At 40.2% G+C, this 25,144-nt stretch overlaps 1 long non-coding RNA gene across 2 annotated transcripts in view; it reads right to left on the reverse strand.

The window, feature by feature from the left end:
- Positions 1-18,809, reverse strand: part of LOC116216292 — a 96,571-nt gene extending 77,762 nt beyond the window's left edge. Inside the window, exon 1 of one of the 2 annotated variants that reach the window (XR_004158773.1) lies at positions 17,786-18,809. This is a non-coding gene — a long non-coding RNA (uncharacterized LOC116216292). Of the gene's footprint in view, positions 1-13,458; positions 13,560-17,785 lie in introns of those variants that run through there. The other variant, XR_004158772.1, reaches the window with a different exon arrangement.
- Between the last annotated feature and the right edge of the window lie 6,335 nt (positions 18,810-25,144).

Consider the following 25,144-nt stretch of genomic DNA (forward strand, 5'->3'; position numbering starts at 1 on the left):
TACACAGGAAGAAGAAAACAAAGAACCACAGCAGTGTGATGTGCTGTTCTGTGCACTTCACAACAGCTGAAAAACAACATCTTCTATCATGCTGTCACCAGAAAGACAGACTGGCACCTATAATGCAATTTACCTAATAATAAGAATAGATATAACAGTTTATCTCCTTAGATAATTTTAAATCCAACACTTAGATCTCTAGCAATTGTCATTCATATCAGCATTGTCCCTCTCACCTACCTCCACCTCCCTTTCCCCAAAAAATTTTTGAGGGATTAGACTATCTGATCCTGGAAATAACCTCAATTACTGCAATTATTACATGCATTCAAGGGCATATTAAAACATTATAACAGCCATAATGTTTCTCAGCACACTGCTCCCACCACTCTCCCTAAACAAATACACTTGTTTTGGAAGCCTGATTCACAATGGTTTCAGTTAGCTTTTACTGGGGACAATAAGGCAAGGCTGAGGTAGACCAAAGGCATTATATGTACACTGTTATAACAGAGCTTTTATGCTACAGAAACCTGTAGTCAATCTATTTTTTGAAGAAACCTGACATACTACCTGAATTCTTTTGAGAGTAAATTGTAATTGGCAGTATTATACTGATGACAAGCTGAGTCACTAATCAGAGCTCAAATAAGAATGAATAAAACTGAGGTTAGAGCCCAAGCTTAAAAAAAAACCCGTAATTAAATAAGTTGCAAATTTCACACATGGCAGACAGACATTTAGCTCTGTTTGAGGGTTTGATTGTCTCAGCCATGCACGTAGATTAATTATTCTAAATTAAAATACAGAGCTGTCAATATCAATGTCATTAACAAGAACAGATTTATAAGCTTGAGCCTGAGATTCAGGATGTTTCCACTTCCATGTTTTGTTCTCCATAATCTGATTTACAAGATGCTGTGTGGCCTTACAGTCACCATACAGCTCTGCTGTGTACACACTGCAATATGAAACAGTAAGATTACATAGTACCAAAAGCAATGTTGCCCCACCAATAGATAACGTTGAAGTGTATATAGATACACAGATGTACATACATTGCTGTTAAGCTTCCAGAGAGAATGCAGTGATAACCAAGTTTTCCCATTAAAGAAGTTCCAAAAGAACCTGACACTAGGGTTGAAAAACACACTCATAACACAATTCAAGGAAACACCATCAACTGCATTCATGATGCCAGAGTTCTCTTCCCTGCACACAGGTTTAAATCCAGCATAGTCCTGGCAAAGTAACACTCAGCTTCTCTACATTTCCTCATCTACAGTGAGCATCTCTGAGCAGAGAAAGGGCTCAGCTGAGGAAGAGGATGCAGAAGAGGTACCAGGAGTGCTACCAGGTAGATGCAACCCTTGCCCTCCCAAACCATGAGGCAGCCCCTTCCTATACCATCATGCCTCAGTCCAGCTACAGCAGTCCTCTCCTACCCTGCCTCACCCCTCTGTGCTCAGCACATCTAAATCTTCCATTCAAAGGAAACAGGCTATGATCCTTATTACCATTTCTCAGGAGGGAGGATGCGAATTCTGCACCTTCAAAAGTTGCAGGAGAGGATTTGAATGCATGGGAAACATGGCAAATATTGTGGAGAAAGCAGAGTAGAGAAACCTTAACTTAAAAAGGATAACGAAGGGCAAACCCCAGGTGCAGACTAAAGTAATTAAATCTACACAAGGAAAGGCTTCATTCAAGGAAAAGCGATATTAAGTACCACACTGATCTTGCTCTAAAGCCAGTAAAGGCAATCTGATGCCTCTCCTGGAAAGGTTATAGATTTTATGGTTAATGCAGACACCTCAAGCAACACTGAGTCAGAGTTAAAATAAACAGGACTTCAGATACAATTTCAAGAACTTCAGGCAGGCTGAAATGCATAGTGCCTTGTTTCAAATTTATTTCAGTCTGAAAAGCTGGAGGTAATTTTTTTTTTAAATAAAAACCTCAAATCCAGGAGCATGGCAAGCAATGAGAGTCATATAACATGAGGAGCCTTGACCAAGCCATGTGGTGTTTCAAACTGAGAAATAAAAGAAATTCCACCATCCACCTCTGTGACAAAGCTGGGCTTCGGAAGGGGCTGGCACATCTGCAGCCACATTGATGCCACAGAAACACAACTATGGCATGTGACTAACAGCCCACAGCAAGGGGCATCACAGCCTCCACATTCCTTCTGTGCTCTTACTCTCATCAGCCAGCATGAGGCATCAGATGCATTCACCAGTTTCACAGTTCAGTGCCTAAGAGCAGAGTTCAGTGCAACAAGTGCCTTACTGCTTCAGCACATGCTATGACATGTCATCCTCTCTGGTGAGGCTCAGAAAGCTACAGAACTATTTTGGTAGCTATACAGTACATCACTTGACAGCCACACAGTTAAGCAACGGCTCTGTTTTCTCACAGCAAAAAAGCTGTCAGGGTGAGATTTGTCCTTTTGTTTAACTGATGCTGGCTTAAGCTTCAGTCTTTTCTCATTTGGCATCTCTTATATCTTCTCTGTTACGGGGGTTGCAAATCCCACTGCTAGTGTCAGCAGCAAGCATGAAGCCATACCGATCATCAGACAATCATCAATAAGTGCATTCTGAGATTTCAGCGTGGTGCGAGGCAGCTCAGGATGTTCCAGTTGGCAAAAGTCTGGTATCACACCTCTTGCAAGAAAACTTCTCTCAGTGCTATGCACTGAAAAGAGTTCCAGCCGCTGTGTCAACAACAGCACCGCTCATTAAGAGGAAACTGAGTGGGTTATTTTTAATATAATTGCATCCTGGAAGAGACTGCACCTTTGGAGTCTCATCACTGGATGTTGACACAGCCTTAAGAAGGAACAGCAAGAGCTGCTGGGATTTGTCTGAACATCTTGATAGAGGGAATAAGCAAAGTAATGACTGCTTAAAATGATAGAAATTAGTACCTGCTAATTATGGTAGATAAATATTTGTTGATTCCTTACATATCACCTGCTAGTAAAGGAGGCTTTTGTGATAGGTTGTCTATTTTTTTTCCCCCCTTTTGGAAGGAGTTCTTTCCTTCACTAACTGAGCATTTAAATAGCACGAAGAATGTTTTCCTTGCATCTTCCACATACACAACACCAATTACATAACACAGTCATTTAAAGGAAGAATTGTCTATGGAGTCCCTTAATAGGCCTTCATTTTGTGCCATCACAATTAGTCCAAAATGAGTTTGGTCAATGAGAAGAGCAGTAAGCAGAAAAACAACCAAATGTCACTGGCTGAGGGGAACAAGGCAGTTATGAAATCAAACCTGAATGAGGTCAAACTCTGAAGGAGGTTGGGCTGAATGGAAATACCAAAAATTGCTAGGCATTTTTGCATAACCAGGGTAAAAGTGAAACTATCCAAAGTTATCTGGAAGGAAAAAAGGTTACTCTTTTCTACAGATAAATGGAGTGCATAATTAGGAGTAGTCTAGATTTTCAATCTATCCTACCAACCACTGCAGTGTCCTCCTTCCATTGAATCATTGGTGCCCACACACATACAAAAAAGAAAAAAGTCAACTTCTTTACAGAGGCAAACCACAATGTATGAATACTCTTGCTAACTTCTGTCAGAAGAAATTTATCAGATTTAGCTGTGAAAGGAGTTTTGGTTTCTGTTTTCATTGAAGAGTTAACTAGCCCTCTTACATTTGATCAGCTCTACCTTGGTCATTACTGAATGTTTTCACAAGCACATGGGCAAAGCAAAGTCTAAAAATTCAAATGAGGATGCATTCTGGCTTTCCAGCTATCTTGCACAGTCTGCATTTCACACTAGAGGCAATGCGAAAGAAAGCATTAAGGCACATAAGATATACCAACAGACAATGAAGGCCAATTGGTTTTCCATAATAAACAATTTCCTTCAACACGGTAACAACCCAACATGTACACCTTCCTTCCTGCACGCAAGAGAAAAAACGTGTACAAAAAAAGAAACTTGTACTTCTCCATTACTTCCTCCCTCCGTCTGACCTTTAATTAGTTATCTAATAAGTCATATTCATAGATGCCTTCAAGATTGTCTTTCAGGACAAATGACTTCACTAAGTTTGTACTGTCAAAGATGCTTATCAGATAATAAACAGCCTACTCCTGAGCTGTGTCACAGGACTCTAAGAACCACGATTGTGAAGTGTGCCACCAGAAAAATGGAGGTTCACAGCAAAGGACTGGCACCCATCAGAAATATTGGCACAAGCTTCTATGATGTACAAAGAGCATTACCACAAGTACCTATCCAAATAGGAGCCTAATATGCTGTGCATGGACAGTTCAAAGACATGAAAAAATTCTTGGTTTAGATTAGTTTCAGCATCATTAGAAATCATCTTTTCCACAGTTTAATTCTTTCTTTCAGGTTTCTAATCTTAGATATTTCTCTCAATAGTTCACCTTCCACTCCTAAACTTTGCACCCTCACATCTCAATTCCTTTCCTTGCCATTCCAACAAAAGATACATTCCTGTCATCTGGATCTTCTTGAATACCTGGATCCATGCTGAGAAAATTCATTGTTAGACATCATGCCAACAGCCCTAGAACTGCTCCATCCTCATTCTATAAGGCACCAAAGAGAAAGCAGAAGTTATGAGCAAGACTTCCCCCTCACCTACCTTACATAGATCGCTTTGAATTACAGCTTTAATTACAATGCCAACAGTCCTGTGGAAAAAAGTAATTTTTTCAAAGAAGAAAACTACTACTGCATGCACATTTACTTATCTCCCTCAAAAGAAAGGCAGAAATGCAACAGATTCAACTCTTAGGAATCTTTTGCATAAATCTTCTGACTCTAAGAAGTTAGATTATTTAAATCCATTATCACCATCATCTGTCTTAAATCCGAGTCAGAGATCAAGTGAAGATATACTATGTTTTGTAGCCTAGAATGTCTTGAAATCATTAGAGAGTTACCAAGTAAACAGTCTTTAGATAGAGTAGGCACCAAAATAAAGCACATGTTAACCTGTGTAAATAGTTTTTTTTTTTTTTAATCAAAGTAACTCCTACAAATTCTAAATGATGTTTATCCAAGAATCCAACATAGCTCCCAAGTTACCACAGCCTTTACATTTTTCCAAATTAATTTAAATTGAAGCACATACAACTGCTGATCCATGTCAGTGGTGTATTACCATTTCCAAACAAAATCTTTTATTACCAGGAAGATGGTGCTGGGTTTCTGGGGAATGCTTTTTCTGTATGTCAAGTGGATGAGAACACTGAATCTCAGTGCCACACGTACATATATCTATTCCCTGCATCCTGAAACCCTCAAAAGTACCATGGTGCTGAGAACATCACCACAACATCGGCTACTTTAAGGATACAGTTTACCAAACAGTATTCTTTGGGTCATTACTACTGCTGCTGAAGATTTTCTTTGCTTCCTTATTTACGCAGCATATATTGTCCCTATGTGGATTTCTTGCTTCATAAATTGACATGACTCCTGTTAAATTGTAGGGTGCTAAAGCTCAGCAGATACTTATTGGAGGGCTGAAAATAAGCAGTAACCTGGCTGCATGTGACTATGCAAGAGGACAGCAAACTTATGGATTGCTGAAAATGGTTGACAAATCAAAAAGGAAGCAAACAGTAATCCACAAGAGTAACTAATTTGAGAATTGACCAAAACCTCTTATTGTCAAGAGCTCACAGCAATGTAATCCCTGAATTTCTTCCTTTCCTTGGCTTTGAGTTTTCTTGCTACTCCTTCCCTGTAGAACCAGCTGTATAAGAACTAGCCTTTGAACTCACTCTTCAGACTGTTAATACAGCAATTAGCTTAAGCCCCAAGAGAGGTAGGTGAAAGCTAAAAATTATTTGTTGGAAGGATTACATTATACTAGTGGTAACAATAATGGCTTTGTTCCTTTCTTGTTTGTACATTGTTCTTTGTAGTATAGATGACCTATGTAATTACCTATTTCATCATGCTCCACAAAGGAGACCTCATTGCTCTGGTTCAAATTATTCATGCAGAATAACCTAGAATTGTTAACTCCACATTCTAACTGCAAATAATAAATCAAAGAGCAAGAATCAGTACAAAACATACCCACTATAATTACAAGCTAAATTAACACTTCTGCACTGAATACACCCTCTTCTTTCCAAGTATTATTTCCTGTCCTACCCACATCCATAGATTCAGTGTTCCCCTACACTTCATATTTCACTCATTTCTTTCACCCTACACTTCATATTTCACTGACTCAGTTCTTTCACCCATAGTCATGCTGAACCATTCTGCCTGGCCCCAGCACTGATACTGCTGGTATGGTTCTAGTCAGGGACAGTAGCATTGGGCCCCAGAGGAGGTGGTTAGGGCAGTGCCTGAGAAACAGGCAGCTAAACTACACATCCTCTGTTCACAAAATAAAAATTAGCATTTATTTAGCTCATTTTAAAATAAATCTTTCCTTAAATGGAATCACAAAATCAGTAACAAATAATCAAGTGACAATATTTCTCTACACATCTACATGTAAATAGACAGTGTAAGTAAGTGCTAGAGCCCCGTGTGGAATGGTAGACCCTTAACCACCCCAAATAGCCTCACTTTGGGTGAGGCTGACAATCAAACCTTTGTCCACAGGCACAGGATCAGAGAGTGGCTTGGGTGGGACAGTGTCCCTTCCAACCCAGTTCAAATCCCCCTGCCATGGGCAGGGCTGCCTCTTGCCAGATCAGGCTGCCCAGGCCCCCATCCAACCTGGCCTGGGCACTATCAGGGATAGGGCAACCACCAATTCTCTGTGCAGCCCATGTCCATGCCTCCCCACCCACTCAGTAAAGAGTTTCCTCTATTATCCAATCTAAACCTTGCCATTTTGGTTTAAAACCATTTCCCTTTATCCTATCATTACAGACCCTGCTAAAGAGTCAGTCCCGTTCTTTCTTATAGCCCCATTTCAGATATCAAAACTGCCATTATCAGGTCTCCTCAGAGCCTTCTCCAGGCCGAACAGCCCCAGCTTCCCCAGACCATCTTCATAGAAGAGGTGCTCCAGAAGCTCTAGTTAAGTTCAGGTCATCTAGCTCCATCTCCTTAGACCTGCGTTGTAGTTCATAAGGACAGGCAGCAGCAGGTATAGTTGCTTTAAACAAAATAAAGGTAATGGTCATAATCCAGAAATAAAGAAGATATTTCTTACCCCCTTCTGAGGATTAGGGTTTGCAAGGCTCTCTGAACACTCTAAAGGAGGCCATCTGTAAGTAGAGATGCTTCCCTTGTGGCTTCCAACCCTTAAATGAGGTTAGAGAGGGGTGGCCTCAACTGCTTTCACCTGTGCTCCCATGGCTGCCTCCACCTTTTCTCTAGGTGCTCAATCACTGGTTCAGGCCATGACCTAACCATGCCCATACACAGTCATACATCCACATCTGGTATTACATTGATTTCCCCTTCCCATACACCACTGCGGTTTCTGGCCTTGCCTGCTGCTGAGATGGACCCTGGCATCCCCTGCCTTGTTCAGTACAAGCACAGCAGTATCTGTACCCTAATGAAAAATGGTCTTTACCTTAGTTTTCAGTGGTTATCTAAGCTTAACCATGATTTTTACATATATCATTAGGAAAAGTCAGAAGGAAAGCTAATGAGGCACAGCTGTTAGCAAGAAACCTTCTTTCAGACACAAATGGAAAAAGTGACCCACTGAAAATTATTTAAGTGGTGACTAGGTGAGACATCAACGACAGGACTCTGTCCCTCCATTTTCTATGCAGTGAATATACAAATCTTAAGATGAGGACTGGTCTGTTAAAAAGCAGACAATATTTGTACAAGCACTAGTTCAGTGATAGCTGGGATACAGCAACATACGTGACACAGCTAATTAAAATAAGCAGTAATAAATAGCAGAATTGAGTTGGCATTTCATTGTAGGCAACACTGCACATTCTTTCCCTGGGAACAGGTGGAGCACAGCATTAAATGAGAACCTCACCACCCCCATTCTGACCTACATGTCAATTGCACCCCTACTTATCAGACCAATTCTTAGCCCCCAAGTTTCAGAGCAGTCCACTTCTCAAAGAATATTAGGTATTAAAGAGAAAGTTACAACAAAGAACAACAAGCAAAAATTTAAGTCAGATTATTCAGATTACAAACAAGGCATTTTTCCACAGTGAAAGTAACGGCCCACTGGAAAAAATTGATCAAGGAATGTTCCAAATTAAAGGTTGCACCTGAAAGCAGTGCACTTTCTGAATGACAGGTTCTAGCTAAATTAAGTTACTGAGTTCCAGGTGCAACAGGGAGAAACTGATGGAAGGGAAGAGTAAATGACATGACCAGCAGTTATCAAACAAAATACATTCCTTCCCTTGTAAAACTGAGATGTAGCAGTTGCAGTACAGAAAGCAAAAGTTATTTCAGAGTACTGCAAGTAATTTTAACAAGTGAGCACTGTAGAAGTTACATAAAGACAATTAGATGATTAAGTAAGCACACAAAAGGTTTACTGCTACCTTACACTACCACAGCCCCTGGAAACATGAAATATAGTAGAGTGAAAATTCAGAGATTAGTTTGCCAATTAGACATCAGACCTCATAGCTAACTGAGAAGAACTTATGTGCCTATCATCCCACTTTTGAAGGGCTCAAAATGGAATAAGCCTGGAAGAATAGAAGGCTAAGGTGTTTGTGAGATCAACTAGAATCAGAGGAGCAGTTTTCAGATCATTGTTTGTCTCTCCATTACTCAGTGAAATTAAAGATTTACTACAATATCTTCTCATCCCAGTCATTAAAGACATCCTAGTGCAACCAGGCCAGATACGGTGACAGAAAAACCATCCTATTTCCACTACAGAAGTACAGAACTACAACAAAACATAGGATAGGAGACAGATTCATGCTGTCATACCAACCTTCCAGGGGAAATTTTCTTCCTTACTTCATTCCTTGTGTGTTTTTGTTTTTGTGGTGGTGGTTGGTTTCATCCTTCTGAATTTTTAGGTTTTTCCCCCTCTCTTCTCTGTTGAGCTTTACAGAAGACCAGCTTAACTGGACCAGATTGCCCTTCTTCCTCTGGCTGGGAAAGCCTGTGATCAGCAGGGAGCCCAGCACAGCACTGCTGCCACAGGGTCTTGAGGAAGCTGTGCCAGAGCACCAGCTGGGCTGGCCTTCCTCCAGCAGCCAGGATACCACAAAAATCCCTTCTGCCTTTAGTTTATCCTTTCACTCCCTCTTTTCTCACCTGTTTCTTATTTGTCTACAAACAGAGATGAGATTTTAAACAATCCATTCCTCAGTTCCTCCACAAAGGTTATCCATAGCCATCCCTAATATCCAGGCTTCAAAAGTGACAGATATTTCTCTACCTACTTCTTATAAGAATTGATTAAAGCCAAAAGACAGTCCTGAAAACATTACTTAATACTTCCACTTCCAAGCACTTCAATTTGTTATTCCTTTTTCAATTGCTAATAAAAGATTGAGAAGTGTTTTCCCATGGCAGAAGCCATGGGACCAACCTAATACCCTCATGATACATCCTGAGCTGTGCTTCACTGTCACAGACCCAGCCTCACAAACAAACTGGGCAATCCTCCCAGGCAAAGGTTGCTGACTGGTGTAAACCTACACAGTTCTTGCAGCAGCTTGTCTACATAACTGCTAGTTAACAGGGCACTCATCTCCTCATGCTCTCTTTTACTTGTTGTATTTATAGTCAAGATAATAAGAAAAATAAGTTTCAAAGTCTTTCAGATGTACTTAGAGCTAAGCAAAGTGGCACACATGGACTACCTCTCCATGTCCAGAAGCACAGTTTCTATTCTCTTACATAACTAAGATTTTTTTCGTTTACTGTTGCACTAAGACTGAATACCTTTAGCAATTCATTTTCAAGCTCAGGTATTTACCAAAAGACCATTTTGTTGCTGGTTGCAAAGTTCACAGCTCACACAGTCAGCACCTGAATTCATTCAATGAGCAAAACTCTTCCATTCTCCAAAAACAGAAGTCAGAGCTCATTGGTCTGAATTTCAAACTTAGGACACAAGCAGGTGCTTTGCAAACAGCTGACATCTGCTCTGAAAAGGTCCAGAGCACTTTCAAAACAGTCCAAGATAGACACAAACAAGCTTTAGAAACTGGGAGACATAGAATTTGTGATTGTTTAGAAATGCATTAGAAAAAAATATATCTGAGATGTAAAGTAATATTAATACATAATTTCAACTAATTTGAGAGGACTGAGTTTCAGCAACTTAGTGCCAATCAGCTTCCAGAAAAAAAAAAATCAGTCTTTTCTGGAGTGTACTCCTAGCTTAGAACTTCAAAACAGCACTGGAAAGTCAGTACTAAACAACCTTGGCATGAACAGCAGTCTCTGTGTCCCCCAAAGCTACACATAAGCTTGCCACTGCATACTGGAGCTTGAAACCATGTTTTACATTCTTGGCTTAGTTGTTTTAAAGTTATACCATGATCTCAAATACACATCACAAGTCCTTTTAAAGTAAGAGGTGAAAATGAACCGCAATATGACTACCAAAGTGAAAGCTGTCAGCCTTACAACAAGAGTAAAGAGAGCCCAGGTATCTGTGTTCCTGATTTGCTGACACTGTTCCAAAGCAAACACTGCACTGTCACCTCTAAGACTTGCAGCTGGAGACAGCTGTACTCAGACTACAAGCCCACCTACCAGCTGAACAATTTTGCTTCCTTCTGTAGAAGTATATATGCTTCCCAGACTTCCCTCCCCCCACAAGTATTTAATTACATACAGCAGATACTGCATCAAGCAAAACCAATCCTATGTTCTCTGGGCAGTAGATCTCATGGAGGAACTCAAGCCCACAATTTGTAATTTGCCTGGGTTACGTTAATTTTCAGTTTGAAGATGCAAAAAGCATTTTAAAACAAATCAGTTTGCATCCAGTTGTCTAGAAGGCCAATGTGGTCTAAGGAGAGGAACAGATCAGCAGTAGAAAGCAGGTGGCAGCTGCGGATAAACAACGCTCACAGGACTCCAAGAGAAAACGCAAGGATCACCTTCACAGAGAGTATTTTAGTCTCCATTCTTACTCCCAACAGGAGCAGCAACCCGGTACACCTTGATATGGTAGGAAATACAGGAAGAAAAAAAAAAAAACTGTGCCTCTTAGGTCCGTAAGACCAAGCACGGATTTTCGGGGAGAAAGAAAGCCCGCAAGCGCCGTTAACCCTCCTACCTCCGCTCCGCAGAACGGGGACTGGTGGGAGCTGCTTCTGCAGCTCCTCAGCGCTTTGCTGCCTGCCGAGGATCTCACTGCTGGGCTGAAAGCACCACCTAGCGTATGCAGCGTCCCATCTCGTTTCTAAACGTGGTTTTAATTGCGTGGGGACAGACTGCAGGAACGATTCAAAGCCTAGTTCTCCGTTCCCTCGTAATTCAAGGTTACTCACTCCTTTGCGAGACTGACCACCAACAAGGCACCCTGCATGGTTTTACTATTACGAGATCAAAGCAGAAGTCAGACCCCAGGGGGACACAATCAGACTCAGAGCTTAATTAACGGTAGATTAAAAGGTTGCTACAAAGCAAGAATTTCAGTATTATTGTATAATATTATTTTAATAATCTAATTAAAACTGTTTGGTGCTCAGCAGAAATAAATGACAGTGATTAGAGAACATAAAACTCTCTCACACTATGTAAACTTACATACCTTTATTTTCAGAGTAGTTATGAGGTCTGCTCCAAAAGTAATGCCTCCTATTTTACTATGTTGGCCTACAACATTAGAAATGGATGTTGGTGAGATGACACCATCCCATCATTGAATCTTCCCACCATTATTCCATTGAATTTTGTTGCCCATGTAACAGATGGCAGCAGGGAGGGCAGTCTGGCATAACAACATCTAACATGGAAGTGCATATGAAGTCAAAGTGTATAATTAAAACCTTTCAGGAGGAAAAAATGGCCCCCACTGACTTTTAATGATGCTTGCTGAATGTTTATGGAGACCAAACAGTGGAAGCAAGCACAGTCATACGGTGCGCAGCAGTGGTGGGTCACATCCCCTATGCTGATTTGTATGAGCACAGCTCCAGGCCCTTGTTCATTGCTGGTGAAAATGCATAGCTAGTGGTATGACTATGTTGAAAAAGAGTGTTTTGTAGCTAGGAACTTGCTCTATCAAATAGTGTTAATGTGCTTTTCATATCTGTTCTTCTTTCCATGGAAATAAATAGGAGGCATTCCTTTCAGAGCAACCTGTGCATAAATAACACCACTTCCTCCTAAGGAAGTGTCTTAATAGAGTATTTTTTAACTTACGTGGAGCTGAACCCTACTCAAACATGTTTTCTGCAATCATCTTCAGGGAAGCTATGCTTTACAGATAACAGCTAATATTCTTACCACTAAATAATATTCCACTTGAAAATGAAATTAAAACTTTTGTTTTAATCAGCAGGATGTTACATACACATGCAACAGCCACAAACTTAGCCACGTCATCTTTATTATTCTGAACTGTATGTCATTACCTTATGTCTAATGTCATTTAGTTAGAGACGCAATTAAGTTTATTGAAGCTGTACTCCTTCCAAACATATAACCTTATTTACCTTGCCCAGTTATCGTAACAAGAACTCTCTGAAGTTTCCAACAGACAATGATCAGTCAAAATTTAAAGTACATTGACTTTAGAAAATAAACATTCTCTAATAGAATGCTGTTTGCATACAATGGATACAAAAATATAGCTTAGAGAAGAAGTTATCAAAAGAAACAGAACTCACGACCTCTAGCATGACTAAGTTGAAGATAGAGCAACCAACACGCTATATAAGCAATAACATGTCTCAGCTGCACACATACACTGTGCTGGAGATTAACTATAATTTCTTTGGATAACACAGGTTGAACCATCAGCCTAAGTCAAATTTTCCAGAACATCAGCCACGTTCCCCCAGCAGTATTTTCTAGGCCCTGATGTCCTCCTTCCTATTCAGCAGGACTGGTCATGCTGATAGATGCACTCCAACTAAGGACAAAATAGCTCCCCAGATATTGTCCCTCCCTGCTTTTGACTCTGTTAGGACACATTGCGCTTCCACATCACCAGATTAGCTAGTAATACAACAAGACGAAAGCCCATAAGACAAGCAAGAAGCCCATAGCTTATATATTTCAGTCAAAAACAGACTATACTAGGTGAAGTAGTGCAAACCACACCCCAGAATAAGCGATCAGTCAGAACAATCTTCAGGTTGATCATAACTTGTTTTCTGTATTATAATTACTATATTTGAGTTCAGTGTGATTTAAACACCTGAAAGCATTACATTCCTTTAAGCACCATAGAACACTGTAACAGAAGACAGACCAACATAATGAGAAAATGTTAAAAAAATTATAGTGGCAAAAGGACCAGTGCAATAAGAATACATTACTAAAGAAAGAAGTATTCACCCACCTCTGAGGCCTAGGCTCACCACAGAAATCCCACAGAGAAGGGAACTCTAACCAGAGAACCAACCCCAGTGGGGGTCAGCCCTTAAAAGAGGTCTAAGAGAGGTGCAGCCAGGCTTCACCCCTTCCAGTCACACAGCTGAATTGCCTTCACCTGTGCTCCCAGGGCTGACCGGGTCCTTTCCCCAGCTGATCAATCAGTGGTTCAGGCCATGACTCAACAGTTCTCTCAAAAACCCTATCTGCAATAGTTGCAAAAGTGCTAAAATCACGTTTTACAACTAGGAGACTTGTAACAAGAAGGGAGAATTTTAAATGGTCTGTTAAGTATACCAAATTTGCAATAGTATATGAAGATTGTACTAATCAAATAAAATGGATAATATCTATTAATAAATAAGAAAGTATGAATACTGGAAAAAGCAAGCATAACCCTGGATAGTATATAGGACACAGCTGCACTTGCTAACAGACAGTAATTGTTTTGTCTTATACTTTTTGCATGAAGATGTTCATCAAACAGAATCTAGGTATTGCAGCTGTATGAGAACTGCTGAGTCCTGCCTGAACCACTGATTGAGCACCTGGGGAAAGGACCCGGTCAGCCCTGGGAGCACAGTTGGAGGCAATTCAGCTGTGTGTGCGGAAGGGGAGGAGCCTGCCTGCACCTCTCCTAGACATCGTTTAAGGCCTAGCTGCCACTGGGGAAGGATCTCTTTCTGGAGATTCCTTCTTCTGGAACTTTCTACCGTGAGTGTAGGACATAGGTGAACATTTCTTTTTTGATTGCCTTTTCTACCAGACTAACCTTTCTAACTATGAACCTGTAAAATATCATCCTAACCATGCTGCTCTTCTAACTCTACACTTGTTAATTGTACAGCAGCTGCCCAGGTACTGTCTGCAGTACATTACCACTCTTTACTTGCCACAGTATGTTCAGTTAGATGAACACAAGTCTGCAGCCCTGTGCATAGCACATCCTGTATTGCATACCTTCCCATTCATTATTACTTTCTGTTCTTAAGGCTCAGAAGTACGTGGTTCACCTAAGTAGACTCTTACTCTATTTAAGTGCTATCTGAACTTTGCTAAGTGTTGTGTAGTTGGAAAGTTCCATTTTTACCTGTTTGCTATGTAAATATTCTTAGTTCCAGCTGCTCTGATACCAATTAAGAAACATAAGGATGCTGTATGAACAGAGTCAGAGCAGTACTACTCACAGCCTGTGTTTTTGTAAGAGCCCAAGTCTAACAAGCAGCTTGTTGGGAGAAGCCCTCCTGCTGAGTCACTCATTCAGAAATGAGCCCTTTGCTTTCTAAACTCTTTCTCAGAGAAGCCCAGGTCTGTCCAGGTCAAGTCTTAGTCCCAGACCTCATCAACAGATTTATATGCATAGTAACTTATCAGAATCAACATTTGCCTCTCAGAGTGCCCTTAAGAAACCCACTGAAATAGATTCACAATCACTTACCTGCTCTCCACCTACTCCAGCATTTTGTACTGAAATGGGTTCGTACTGTCAAAAACAGGTTTTTTTTGTTTTTTTGTTTTTTTTAATTGAGGTAACAGTTAACAGATTCAGGATTGCTATTAATAAATGTACTGGGTGCATAAGCACTAAATACTGAGATACTGAGTCAGTAATTTGTTAACTATTTCTCCAGGTGTCATCTACAAAATATTAGAGACACAATGTCTTACTATATAAGTTGTCTTATTAACAGAAGAAGGAGAATAAGCCAACCCCATAAACCTACCGAAGTTAGTGAAATGCATTCTCTCAACAATGTACACAGGGAGAGACAGATTTATACTCTTAATGAGGTAGAATTGAGTCAAATGCACTGACAATCATCTTAAAAAGGCTTGTTGTGTTATCAGTTTAGGGAGTTGAGGCCAATGCTTGTCACAGAGGCATGGTTGCTTTGCCTCTACTGAAACGATAACATCACTGAAACAACGCTGGGCTGTGCCCATTTAGACACAATCAGCCAGCTTTAGGAAAGGTGCGCATCTCTGCATCTTACGTGTGCTTTGACCAGATAAGCAAGTTGCTCTGCTCCCAACTTAATTCAAGCATGATGCAAGATACGCATACTTATTAAATCGTATTTTTATTCAAACTGCCCTTCTCTGCTGATTCATAATCATTCTTTCTCTTGACATACCAAGCCTGTTGATTTCCTACCTGTCATGGTTTTGGGGAACATGCTAAACTATCCTCACCTGACACTTGAAATCTGTAAATGTTATCTCTTCATCTGATTCATCCAACTGCTTGAATATTTTTGCAGGCAAGGATGCATATGGGGGCTTTGGAACAGATTGGGATTTAGGGCCAGTAGACTTTGAGCAAGTGAGAGATGCTGCACAGAACTGAGATTTGAGATTGCTCCATGCTTATCAATAATATTATTACTCTATGGTCCAGTCTATAGCACTTGAAAGAACTGTCTCTCTCCAAGTCACTCTTCAGAAGAAAATCGAATGCCAGAAAATCTTTAGATTTCCACTGTATGTTTGGAGCTTTGTATTTAAATAGTTGCAGTGGAAATGCTAAGTCACTGCTTGAAGCAGTGATTGAGCATCTGGTGGGGAGGCAGGGCCAACCCAGGGGAGCTCAGTTGCATGCAGTGTGCCTGAGTGACTGGAAGAGCTGGAGCCAGGATCCTTCATTTAAGGGTTGGCAGTGGAGGCAAGGGGCTTTTGCTGGAGAACCCTGTGTACTTGAGGCCTTCTGAAGATAAGCAGCTTTTTCCTTTATTTCTGTGCCCTCATCCGTTGTATTTGAGTAAATCTTTACTTGCTGCAGCTCAGTTGCCAGTGGGGAATTGCAATTTTAAACTTTAATTTCTACAAGGTCTCCTGTAATTCAGAATTGCTATTTATTATTTTAATTCCTCAGCACACGGAGAACTAGTTGTATCTAGGATCCACAAACCCTGATGAATGAGTAAATCTGAACTGGTCAATGAGACAGACAAAAGAGGCGTGTATCTCTGGATAGGAGGGAAACGTCTATTCTTGTTTTGAATCTACAACAATGACTCCTTAACTCAAGACAGGTCATCATCCACATCTATCTGAAACATAAGGAGGATATGTTCTTTCTTTGCTTGTAATGACCCAGCTCACATTCCAATTCTACTTTTGTAGAAGGAACTCTCCTCTAAAACTTTTGCTCCTTCTCATGAGGTACTGACCTCCCACCTACCTCATGCCAAACAAACCAAGTATGCTGTGCTCATGGGCACCTGCAGCAAATAGAGGAGGACTCCTAAAGAAAACCCTCTAAACTTAATAATGTCTGTAATCAAAGTACCAATACAGATACTGGTCTTAATGATATATCTCTGCCCTTAAACTTGAATGCACACAACACATCTGCAGGTGCAAACTGCGGATCTCAATTGATTGCATGATGCTACACGCTCCAGAGCTACCTGGATTTTTCCAGTAGAGATCCAGAATTTCAAGTGAGTACCGATTATCTTGTTGCAGGATAGCTGGCATTAGTGTTGTCACAGTTTAGTCTGCCTGCAGTGTATTCCTGCTATTTGTTTTCTTATTTTAGTGAAGTTTGATTTGCCTTTTTTCCCATTTTTCATCAGTTCACCAGTGCACATCTGCCAAAAAGCAATTATGAATAAGGTGTGGTTGTGAAGCAAGGGAGGCTTTTCTCTAGTAAGAAAGGGCTTAAGGAAGTCTAATAAAGAGACATGATCAAGTTTCTCTTTGTGTTGAATGTGTGACTGTAACTCTATACCTTACATTTGAAAACTTGCAAGTATTGTATTTACGTTGACTAAAAATTGAGTTGCAAACACAGCAAAAAAAGATATTTTCAGAAATCTTGAAGCCTATTCTCAAATTCCCGTATAAAAACGGAAAGCACAGCTGCATAGTTTTCACTGTTCAAAGCACTGGGTTTAGCCAACATATCAAAATGAATAAGATTAGTTGCCGTAACTTGAGTTTGTTATAACTGAAGTTTCATTTCAAATGCTGGTATCACTTGAAATATAACACAGAGGTTGTTGGTTTTTTGTTTTGTTTTGTTTTGTTTCCTTGAATATGTATGTTTAACTCATTCAAATGAGTGGTTAAACTCATCAGAAGGTGCTAAATCGGTGAATTATTTTTACAGTCTTTAAGTTCTGGCACAACTTTTTTCTTTTGATTCTATTAACCACTGGATTTCATTTCACAGATCATGAAATCTTGCTACATTTTGCCCAAACTTAGCCATCTTACCTCAGAAAATGGCATCCTTGTAATCAGCCTTCATACTTCTAAGGAAATATTATAAATACATTTGTTTTACTCACCAAACAGCACAGGCACACGGCATGTGTAACACATACAGGTTGTGAACTGACTGCATGTGGCAGGTACAAGAGGCAGGATTGGCCCTGAACTGCACCTTCCCTTCCACATCATTCCATTATCACCTAGCATTCTAGCATGCACTCACACAATTGGCTCATTGTGACAGCATGCTCCCCCACCCCTCTCATTGCCCTCTTTCCTTACCCCAACTCCCTCCTTCAACCTGGTCTTGCAAACAAGACTTTATACAGGGTTGATAACTTTCAATAAAACAGATTAACAACTACAAATCTGTCTCAAAGTGGGGGCTGAAATAACTGATAGCAGACACCTGGTTCAACAGCTGAGGGCCAGTTGAGTATGTGCCAAGAAAACCATCTGTCATCCCATAAATAGTGAGCAGCCCAAAAGACCCTTCAGGATCTCCAGTACTGCAGTGAGCTGCATGGCAGGACCTTTCCCTCAGTAGTGACAGCTCTTGAGACTATATCTGCATTGATATCCCTTACATCTTGATATCAAGATGCCTTGCTAATACAGATCCTCAGTAAGTGCAAGATCTTCCTGAAGATCAGCTAACAGCATGTGCTATCTCCCTAAGGACTCCCCAATGACTCTAGGACTCTAAGATGTCTTGAGGATCATCTTGTGATGGCTTGTTGGTGAACTGCAGACAAAATGTGTATGACAATGTCATGATTCTTAAATCATTCTGTGACAACTGAGGTGATACCGTGACTACTCTGTGATAATCCCCTCTTGATTCCATGTCTCAGTGATGACTCAGTGTCTTGATGACAGCTCCATGGCAACTCTGAGATCACTTGGTGATGACTCCATAATGATATAACAACAGATCCATGAATTCTTGGTGCTGATTCCAGCACAACTCCTTCATAAGCTCGTGATGGCTTTGTGAAGACTTCATGAGGAATCTGTCACAATCTGAGAACTGAGATAGGATTGCGTTGACTATGTGACAATACTGAGGCTTCCAAAATGCTTCCTTTGATATTAAATCAATTACAACTTAAACAATTACATCGATGTTAGGATATTTCTTTTCCCTCCAGTTTGAATTTACCCTGCAGTCCATGGTTTGGAAAACTATTCCAGAATGAGTGAACTAGAGGTGCACTTAATTACTGCTTGGATCTGGGTGAGAAGCACTGTTTCTAAAAAAAGCAGTGTGAATGCTATAAATTATTGAATAGGAGAAGTGGTAACAAGATCAGCAGAAGAACGAAACTGTTATTTTGTCTTTTCTATATCTCTCTACTGTGATGTTTGTCCTTTCCCCTGTAGCAAGGTTAGCCACCCTGATGGATTCCTCTGGGAAACTAACATAAATATAATGTCAAACTGTTACCTCACAGGCTGAATGGTGGAACCAGTCTTTGATTGTCACCTCTGATCGTGAATAGCTTATTGTATTTAGCATTCATGTTTTGGTTTTTTTAACTGAGTCTTTTGGAGGATGCGTTCGGAAAGCTCTCAGATGAAAAAACACAGACTGGTAAAAAGCAGATGGATAAGAGAAGAGGAAAGTTGTAAGCAAGGAATACAAGGAATGGGGAAAGAGAATGCATGTTGGTAGAGAAAAGCAAGGAAAACAATTCAAGGAAAATAATTTGCAAGGATTAGTAGCCGCCACCAGGAGATTTCCACGGTTTACTATTTATGCTGTCCATAAAAGATTGAGGAAAGTAAGGGGAAAACGTGGAGCGTTTCCCCTGGCTTCGATTTAATGTGAGGTACTGAACACTGTTGCATGGACGATCCTACATTGCTTAGGAGCCGATCGGTCAGGTCAAGAGCTACCAGGAGAGGGCAGCATGGCCTTAAATATATGTTAAGAGCTGATTTTCAGCGTTTGGGGAAACTACTACCGACAAACAGCTCGTTATGGGTTACCGGGCAATATACTGACGAAGGGAGTTTGCTGGCAGGCACCTCGCTGGAAGAAATATCATAATAGGAGAAGAACGAAAAGATTTTAAAAACGAGAGGAGACAGAATGTAATATTTTAGTGGTGCTTTTCTGCTCAATTGCTGAAGAGGCATGAAGAGCACTGCATTAAGTAGCACGAGCATAATGGCAGAGACTTACAGCAGCTCATTCAGTCACATTGTATATCATTCAAAGATCATTATACATTTTCAAGATAAGAGAACTTTTTTAAAGGCACAGAAGAATGGGTAGAAAGTACCCTGCCCAGTGTGCCATGGCATCAGGAAGGGCCTGTATTGCTGTGCTCAAAGACTAACCATTGGACCACATCAAGCGTGTCCTTTGCAGGTGTGTAGAGCACTGTTTTAATGGCACATGAATTTCCAAGGTGCACCTGGCTGACTATCGTTGCTGATTCTGCTTCAGATGAAAAATTAATGCCCTGCTCTAGTGCATTGCTTGAATTCAGTTTATTTGGTTACACAAATATGAGAACTTCATAAACTTTAGCAAAGATACAGTAGCTTTGGTTACAACACTGGAAACTGTAGTACACCATCTTCAAATAGGAGAACTTTGGGTGTGTTAACTTGTATTTATCTTCTCTGCTAGTAGTTATCAGAGGCAATTGTGGATTAATGAACTGCTTTAGGTATACTTTCTCGGTGAAATAACTTCAAAGCCAAGCACTGTATAAAATCACACGGCAGAAAATTCACAGAAAAAAAATAGTACACCTATTAGTTGGAACCTTGTCTCTGCTTCCTTTCTGCCACTTTTACGCTTACTTCAGTGAAGAGAAATTAATGTTAGAGTTGATGGATTCTGCCAGCTTGTAACTAAGACTGCAGAGCCATCCTGGATTTGCTGCGCTGCCCGCTTTTAAAATCATAGAGGAAAAATGCCATTGAAAAGAGAGGAGTAGTGTGTTAGTTTCACAGGGAGTCATTTCTTCTGTTAAATGTTTTGCAGTGTAAGTGAATCACAGAAACCCTCATTTCCTAGACAGTGTTTTAATATCTTTGTTCCATTTCAAAGACATAGAGCGAGAAAACTGGGTTTTCCTTTACTTTTGTTTAACAGCATTTCACCACCTATGCCACTCAATCATTTGATGTCTCCATGGAAATTATCAATAGAATACCAATAATGAAAGAAGTACTTGGAGCTGACTGCGGGAAGAGTGGGAACAAGAATGCTAAATACATGTAAATCCACATAAACAGCTGAACAACTGGCATGCTAACTGGACAGGGACATAAGTTTGGAAATACAGAGATGAGCAACTGCCTGACCAACACTGATCAACACAGATATTTCAAGTAACATTTTTCTAGCTGTAATAGCATCTTTGGTCCACTATCCTGTTAAATATGAAGTAATAGTGATTACAAAGTATTTTCAGAGAGATGTTGAAATTTATATGGTTTGATTTTGGCAGTTTTTTAAAATTTTATTTTAAAAAACAAAAAATAAAGTATCTAATTTCACTAGCAGTACTGGAGCAAATAAATCCTTACTGATCCTGTCATACAACTGAAGGATTCATAATGCAGAGGATAACCAAAACATGCTACTTGACGGATTTTTAAATTAATACTGCCAGCTGCTCTTTATTACTAAATGAAACTTCTCACCTTTTCTAGTCCAGTAAGCAGGGAGGGCATCCAAGGATTTAAAAACAAGTTGCCACATCATGTAATGAAAATTAAAAATATTCTGAAAGGAAAATTTAAAAAATACATAAATAAAAAAGGTCTGAAATAATGGTATATTGGGTTTTTGCTTTATGGGAATGTTTCTGTTCTGAGTATTCCGAATCAGAATAAAAATAATATGCCCCAGAAATCAAGAAATCTGTATATTGACCAACTGTAACTGCCAAATGAGTGAGTAACCCATTTCCTCCCAAGTCCTCAGGTTTTCAGCTCAAAATCTACCTACGATTATTTTTAAGGAGATGTGGGAGGAAATGCATAAATGCCAAGAACTTCAGGGAAAGACACACTGTCCTTTTCCCAACATCTGGTTATTCACGAAGGGTTGACAAATCTTTTGGTCTTATTAAGCACAAAGATATCTATTCTGAGGGATCTGTGATAAAAGCCATTTTCTTACTACAGGGAACCTTGGACTGAAGACTAGCACAGACAGCAAAAGACACAGAAGGGAAGCTAACTGCTTTTGCTGGTCTGTGTGCCTCTCCAGATCTTTATTTTTAGATCTTCAGTGTATTAGATCAAATGTATAAACTGGAAGAGGTCAAACTGTATCTCTCTGTGACTAAGCAGAGGTGTGGAAGTGACTGGGGAATGTAGCTAGCTGGTGCTAACCTGAACCTAGTCAAGATCAGATTGCAATATCTGCCTGATTAAACATGGGCCTAATAATCTTTTGGCAATTTGAAGTTAAATTCTCATTTGATGTATAGATGTCAGCAGGGATTATTTTTAGTTTCATGTTATTTTCCTTCATTCATAACTACCTGTTTGCTATCATAAAATGTCTTTGCAGGAAAAATATTTTAATCGCTGAGAATAGTAGTGAAATTGACCAAGGACAAGGCAACCCTATGACTTCTAGTTTTGCAGCAGTTTAATTTCATTCTAATCTGTTATCAGAGAAGATTTTTTAGATGGGGCATATTTCTGTGGTTGTGGGTATATATTTAAACAAAAATACACAGTATATAGCAATTTATTATCCAAGCAATCAAATAGATAAGCAAGCACACCTCTACACATCACACAAATCTCTTGCTGTAAGTCTCCTTTTGCAAAGTATGAGCCCTCTATGCTTTGTGTAGCTCTGAGTGATCTGAATATCATGTGTCATATATGTGTCATACATATCACGTATTTGTTTAGTGCTTGAACCAAGAAGGGAATTCCACCTCAAAACTTGGCAGTGTGAGCTGGCAGCCCAGAGCTCTGCAAGATTTATGTGAGGCTGCTGGTAGTGTCACGTCACCTGGTAACGTAAGGCTGTGTCTGTGGAGCGAATACAATGCAGTGTGGCAGTGAGCTAGGGAATTAAATGGGATGGGATTTGCACTACAGCATCACCAGAGTTAATCAGCTTTGTCCCTGAAATCTGGCTGCAGCACTACAATTTGCTGTACGGCTTCCTGCTCTGGTCGACAGAAACTCTAAGACTACAGCACATAAAAATGCCTTGAAGAAATACAGGACAAAAGGAAGCAATTATTCCAGTTCAGCTAGATAAGTGCCTAAGGGATCAAACATATCCACACCCACCCCTGTCTGAAAATCATATTAGCATCTCAGCCTCATGACAGACTCCGAAATGAAAATCTGCACATAGAATGAGGTCAAAAAGTTAGCAGCAAGTGTACTGTCTGGGATTTAAATTTAACCTTTCCTTATGTCTAAACCCAGATGACTGAAGCATTCTGCCGAGTTTTTGTTGTTTGTGATTACATATATTTTAAAATATGTGGAAAGCTCTGTGGTTCTGTCTCTTCCAATGGAAGTCGGATTCAGTTCAGCAAGGATACAGACTGATACGTACAAAAGTCACAAGTTACTTCTTGCAGCAAACAGTTATTTTACTGAGTATACCCATTATTCGTCCTGTTATTACCCAGTGCCCAGATTAGACTGAAATGTGTCTGGATTCAAATTCATAGAGAGATGAGAATTGCCAGACTGGACTAGACTAGCATCAGTCCACATACTCCAGCAATCTGTCTTTGATAATAACTAGCACCAGATATCTAAAGGAAAAAAGCCTCTGTGGAGTAATAACCTCAATCAATGAAGTGTTTTACCCCAATCAGAGAGAAGTTGGTGCCCAAACCATGAGGTCTTTTCCAAACATTTGCTAATCCAACTGGAACATTATCAATGTAAATGTCTGATTCTTTCCAGATCTTGCTAGCTTCTTCAGAGAAACTGTGTTGAATAAAATAGCAGTTACATGAAGAAGAACTTTCCAAAATGTGGGTTATAAACAAAGAAGATTTGGGGCAGAATGAAAAATAAACAGGGACAGTGTCTGGAAAGGAGGAGAGAATGAAAGAAGAATTCTCTCCTTTAAAAATAACACAGGCTTCCTTTACTGCTTACAAACCAGTGAGGTTTACTTTACATGGAATAGTTTGTGACTCGTACTCTGTTTTGGAAGTCCAACAGAAATCATCAAGATGTCAAGCTGAAATTCAGCACTCTCTGCAAATGCTGACCAAAGTCCTGCCCAAGATGGAGCAGCAGATGCAGTAGATTGTGCTGACTCAGTGAAGCCATAGATAAGTGTCAACGGTTTACGGGCTGGTTCGGCCCGGTTCCGTGACTAGAAGGGCGGAGGGATCCGCGGATCCGCGCCCCCGGAAAAGAAAGAAAATAAGGGACCCCGAAATAATTGAAAACAGTGGCAACAATCTGAGGTAAAACAAAGTAATTTACTAAATATGGTATCAACAGAATTTTATAAGGAGAGAGAATGTGAAATTGATGGTGGATCGGCCTTACCACAACGCTGAGATGAGAAGCGCAGGCAGAGAAGCGCAGGCGAGAAGCGCAGGCAGAGAAGCGCAAGCGAAGCAGCGCAGGCAGAGAAGCGCAAGCGAAGCAGCGCAGGCAGAGAAGAGAGCATCAGGTGACCTTGCCGGGAGTTATATCTCCTCGCTGACCGCAAAGCCCCCTGGGGAAACGTAGCTGCTCTTCTCCGCTGGACAGGCACCCGGAACTTGAGCATCAGCAGTCAAACCCCCAGTACATTGCATGATGTTATGATGTGGAATACCGATAATGAAAAATCATGAAACCATGACAATAAGCAAGGAGGATCTGCAAGCCCCCTGCAGAGTATGAAAAAGTGAGGGTTTGATGTAGAAAAGGACTGGGATTTTACTTACAAAGAGTGCCAAGGACAATCTCACTTCACTGATAGCACAAGATTTGAAGATTTCAATTGCACCAATGATAAGAATCCAGGACTAGAAAGATCTGACCCCTAGCAATTTATGCTTTCAAAGAACTAACATGTAGAAGTATTTCAATCTCATGGCCATGAAAGCCAATAGATGTAGCATTAGGATAGTATTTTCTAAATATGGCTCCCAAATCAGTCCAACGTGAACATCCTGCTTTGGGACAGTTGAATAACAACTACTTTCTCAGAGACTCAGTATACAAGGTGAGACTGAAGGTAAAATGTAAAAATCAAGAGTTTGTGGAACTGGGAAAGACTGAATTTTGAGAGAGTCTAACCCTCAAATATACCAGAGAAACATCTGTTTTTAGGGTTCCGGTAGTGAGATATCTTTTTACAAATGTAGACTCTATGCATGATAAAGAACTTTATTTCTACATCTCCTGAAAAAGGGGGGAAAAAAAAAAAAACTTAAGAAAAGAGCTAAATACATTTTTTAAAAAGATTTCTATTC

Source organism: Meleagris gallopavo, chromosome 2, assembly GCF_000146605.3.
Source record: "Meleagris gallopavo isolate NT-WF06-2002-E0010 breed Aviagen turkey brand Nicholas breeding stock chromosome 2, Turkey_5.1, whole genome shotgun sequence".
In the NCBI taxonomy this organism is placed as follows: Eukaryota; Metazoa; Chordata; class Aves; order Galliformes; family Phasianidae; genus Meleagris; species Meleagris gallopavo.